At 39.0% G+C, this 5,276-nt stretch overlaps 1 pseudogene; it reads left to right on the forward strand.

Annotated features, from left to right (window-relative positions):
• The first annotated feature begins 223 nt into the window (after positions 1-223).
• LOC117310109 (serine/arginine-rich splicing factor 3 pseudogene) lies at positions 224-1,569 on the forward strand (annotated as a pseudogene).
• The last annotated feature ends 3,707 nt before the right edge of the window (positions 1,570-5,276 follow it).

Genomic DNA, 5,276 nt, shown 5'->3' on the forward strand with positions numbered 1-5,276 from the left:
TGCACAAGCCCCTTAGATAGCCTCATTCACAAGAGAGCAGACAGCAGAATCAAGAAGAACTACAATTCTGCAGCCTGTGGAACAAAAATCACATTCACAGAAAGATAGACAAGATGAAAAGGCAGAGGGCTATGTACCAGATGAAGGAACAAGATAAAACTTCAGAAAAACACCTAAATGGGCCATTTCGTGGACGACGGGTGTGGGAGAGCATCTGTGGGTGCCAGGCGCGAGGGGACCGGGAAGACCCAGGCGAGGGTGTGTGGATTTGAGCCTACGCGTTTCTAACCCGAGATCTCGAAATGCATCGTGATTCCTGTCCGTTGGACTGTAAAGTTTATGTAGGTAATCTTGGAAACAATGGTAACAAGACTGAATTGGAACGAGTTTTTGGCTATTATGGACCACTCCGAAGTGTGTGGGTTGCTAGAAACCCTCCCAGCTTCGCTTTTGTGGAATTTGAAGATCCTCGAGATGCAGCCGATGATGTCCGAGAGCTAGATGGGAGAACACTATGTGGCTGCCGAGTAAGAGTGGAACTGTCGAATGGTGAAAAGAGAAGTCGAAATCGTGGCCCACCTCCTTCTTGGGGTCGTTGCCCTCGAGATGATTATCGGAGGAGGAGTCCTCCAGCTTGCCGCAGATCTCCAAGATGGAGAAGTTTCTCCAGCAGCCAGAGCAGGTCCCTTACTAGAGATAGGAGAAGAGAGAGATCACTGTCCCAGGAGAGAAATCACAAGCCGTCCCCATCTTTCTCTAGGTCTCGTAGCCGATCTAGGTGAAATGAAAGGAAATAGAAGACCAGTTTGCAAGAGGAGTGGTGTACAGGAAGTAACTTCATTTGACAGGAGTATGTACAGAAAATTCAAGTTTTGTTTGAGACTTCATAAGCTTGGTGCATTTTAAAAATATTTTAGCTGTTCACATTTGTTTGTCTCTTGGAACAGTGACACAAAAAGATGTAATTCTCTATGGTTTGAAATGGATCATATGAGGCATGTAATATCAAGAATTGTTACTTTACAATGTTCCCTTAAGCAAAATTGAATTTGCTTTGAATTTTTAGTCTTGCATAGATTGATAATAAACCTCTAACTCCTGCCCAGCTAAAGTGTGATGTTTAATATTACGGAAACAAAACTGGTAAAAATTGAAAAGACTCTGTAGCTGGGATATGGTATGCAGCTGTAGTTAAGCGGTCTTTAAAAGCTGCTGTGAACACAAGCCAGCAGGTAAAAATTAAAGCTGCACCCTTAAACTAGATTAGAGGTTTAAAAATTCCACTAGTCTTCACACTGGACAAGAGGTTGTCCAGTGGGTTTAGAATCTAAGAAGTTTCAAGAAAGTTAGTTTACCTTCTGTGATTGCTGAATATGGATACATAGCTCTTTGTAATATTATTTGGAAATTTGACACTATTCAAGATACCCATGTCCTGCCAGTTTAAGGGTACATTGTAGAGCTGAACTATGAGTTACTGTGCAAGATTTTTTTTTCATGCTGTCATTTGTAATATGTTTTGTGAGAATCCTTGGGATTAAAGTTTTGGTTACAAAAAAAAAAACAAAACACCTAAATGAAGTGAAGAAAGAAACCTTCCAGAAAAAGAATTCACAATAATGGTAGTGAAGAACATCCAGGACCTCGGAAAAAGAATGGAGGAAAAGATCGAGAAGATGCAATGTTTAACAAAGACCTAGAAGAATTAAAGAACAAACAAACAGAGATGAACAATAACTGAAATGAAAATTACACTAGAAGGAATCAATAGCAGAATAACTGAGGCAGAAGAACGGATAAATGACCTGGAAGACAGAAGTGTGGAATTAACTGCTGTGGAACAGAATAAAGAAAAACGAATGAAAAGAAATGACAGCCGAAGAGACCTCTGGGAAAACATTAAATGCAACAACATTCGTGTTACAGGGGTCCCAGAGGGAGGAGAGAGAGAGAAAGGACCCGAGAAAATATTTGAAGAGATTATAGTTGAAAACTTCCCTAATATGAGAAAGCAAATAGCCACCCAAGTCCAGGAAGCATGGAGAGTCCCATACATGATAAACCCAAGGAGAAACATGCCGAGACACATAGTAATCAAACTGACAAAAATTAAAGACAAAGAAAAATTATTGAAAGCAGCAAGGGAAAAACGACAAATAACATACAAGGGAACACCCATAAGGTTAACAACTGATTTCTCAGCAGAAACTCTACAAGCCAGAAGGGAGAGGCATGACATACTTAAAGTAATGAAAGGGAAGAACCTATAACAAAGATTATTTTACCCAGCAAGGATCTCATTCATATTCGATGGAGAAATCAAAACCTTTAAAGACAAGCAAAACCTAAGAGAATTCAGCACCATCAAACCAGCTGTACAACCAATGCTAAAGGAACTTCTCTAAGTGGGAAACATAAGAGGGGAAAAGGACCTACAAAAACAAACCCATAAGAATTAAGAAAATGGTAATAGGAACATACATATTGATTATTACCTTAAAGGTAAATGGAATAAATGTTCCAAACCAAAAGACACAGGCTCCCTGAATGGATTGCAAAATAAGACCCATATATATGCTGTCTACAAGAGACCCACCTCAGACGTAGGGACACATACAGACTGAAAGTGAGGGGAAGGAAAAAGATATTCCATGCAAATGGAAATCAAAAGAAAGCTGGAGTAGCAATTCTCACATCAGATAAAACAGACTGTAAAATAAAGAATGTTACAAGAGACATGTAAGGACACTACATAATGATCACCCTTGATCAATCCAAGAAGAAGATATAACAGTTATAAATATATGTGCACCCAAAACAGGAGCACCTCAATACATAAGGTAACCACTAACAGCTATAAAAGAGGGAATCGACAGTAACACAATAATAGTGGGGGACTTTAACACCTCACTTACACCAATGGACAGATCATCCAAACAGATAATTATTAAGGAAACACAAGCTTTAAATGACACAATAGACCAGATAGATTTAATTGATATTTAGAGAACATTCCATCCAAAAACAGCAGATTACACTTTCTTTTCAAGTGCACACAGAACATTCTCCAGGATAGATCACATCTTGAGTCGCAAATCAAGCCTCAGTAAATTTATAAATGTTGAAATTATATCAAGCATCGTTTCTGACAACAATGCTATGAGATTAGAAATCAATTACAGGGGAAAAAACGTCAAAAACACAAACATATGGAGGCTAAACAATACATTACTAAATAAGCAAAAGTTCACTGAAGAAATCAAAGAGGAAATCAAAAAATACCTAGAGAAAAATGGCAACGAAAACACGATGGGATCCAACTCTATGCCACTAAAACGGACAACCTGGAAGAAATGGACACATTCTTAGAAAGGTATAACCTTCCAAGACTGAACCAGGAAGAAATAGAAAATATGAACAGGCCAATCATAAGCAATGAAATTGAAACTGTGACTAAACATCTTCCAACAAACAAAAGTCCAGGACCAGATGGCTTCACAGGTGAATTCTATCAAATATTTAGAGAAGAGCTAACACCCATCCTTGTCAAACGCTTCCAAAAGATTGCAGAGTGGGCTTCCCTGGTGGCGCAGTGGTTGAGAGTCCGCCTGCCGATGCAGGGGACACGGGTTCGTGCCCCGGTCCGGGAAGATCCCACATGCCGCGGAGCGGCTGGGCCCGTGAGCCATGGCCACTGAGCCTGCGCGTCCGGAGCCTGTGTTCCACAACGGGAGAGGCCACAACGGTGAGAGGCCCGCGTACCGCCAAAAAAAAAAAAAGATTGCAGAGTAAAGAAAACTCCCAAACACATTCTATGAGGCCACCATCACCCTGATACCAAAACCAGACAAAGATACTACAAAAAAAGAAAATTAAAGACCAATATAGATGCAAAAATCCTCAACAAAATACTAGCAAACAGAATCCAACAACACATTAAAAGGATCATACACCATGATCAGGTCGGATATTTCCCAGGGATGCAAGGATTCTTCAATATAGGCAAATCAATCCATGTGATACACCACATCAACAAATTGAAGAATAAAAACCATATGATCATCTCAATAGATGCCGAAAAAGCTTTTGACAAAATTCAACACCATTTATGATAAAAACTCTCCAGAAAGTGGGCATAGAGGGAACATACCTCAACATAATAAAGGCCACATATGACAAACCCACAGCAAGCATCATTCTCAATGGTGAAAACCTGAAAGCATTTCCTCTAAGATCAGGAACAAGACAAGGATGTCCACTCTCGCCACTATTATTCAACATAGTTTTGGAAGTCCTAGCCACAGCAATGAGAGAAGAAAAAGAAATAAAAGGAATGCAAATCAAAAAAGAAGAAGTAAAACTGTCACTGTTTGCAGATGACATGATAGTATACATAGAGAATCCTAAAGGTGCTACCAGAAAACTACTAGAGCTAATCTATATATTTGGTAAATAGCAGGATACAAAATTAATGCACAGAAATCTCTTGCATTCCTATACACTAATGATAAAACATCTGAAAGAGAAATTAGGGAAACACTCCCATTTACCATTGCAACAGAAAGAATAAAATACCTAGTGATAAACCTACCTAGGGAGACGAAAGACCTGTATGCAGAAAACTATAAGACACTGATGAAAAAAATTAAAGATGATACCAACAGATGGAGAGATATACCATGTTCTTGGATTGGAAGAATCAATATTGTGAAAATGACTATAGTACCCAAAGCAATCTACAGATTCAATGCAATCCCTATCAAATTACCAATGGCAGTTTTTACAGAAGTAGAACAAAAAATCTTAAAATTTGTATGGAAACGCAAAGGACCCCGAATAGCCAAAGCAGTCTTGAGGGAAAAAAATGGAGTTGGAGGAATCAAAATCACTGACTTCAGACTATACTACAAAGCTACAGTAATCAAGACAATATGGTACTGGCACAAAAAAAGAAATATAGATCAATGGAAACGGATAGAAAGCCCAAAGATAAACCCACGCACCTATGGTCTACTAATCTATGACAAAGGAGGCAAGGATATACAATGTTGAAAAGACAGTCTTCAATAAGACCACCATTCAATAAGTGGTGCTGGGAAAACTGGACAGCTACATGTAAAAGAATGAAATTAGAACGCTCCCTAACATCATACACAAAAATAAACTCAAAATGGATTAGAGGCCTAAATGTAAGACCGGACGCTATAAAACTGTTAGAGGAAAACATAGGAAGAACACTCTTTGACACTAATCACAGCACCATCTTTTTTGATCCA

The sequence above is a fragment of the Tursiops truncatus genome, chromosome X (assembly GCF_011762595.2).
Source record: "Tursiops truncatus isolate mTurTru1 chromosome X, mTurTru1.mat.Y, whole genome shotgun sequence".
Classification (NCBI taxonomy): Eukaryota; Metazoa; Chordata; class Mammalia; order Artiodactyla; family Delphinidae; genus Tursiops; species Tursiops truncatus.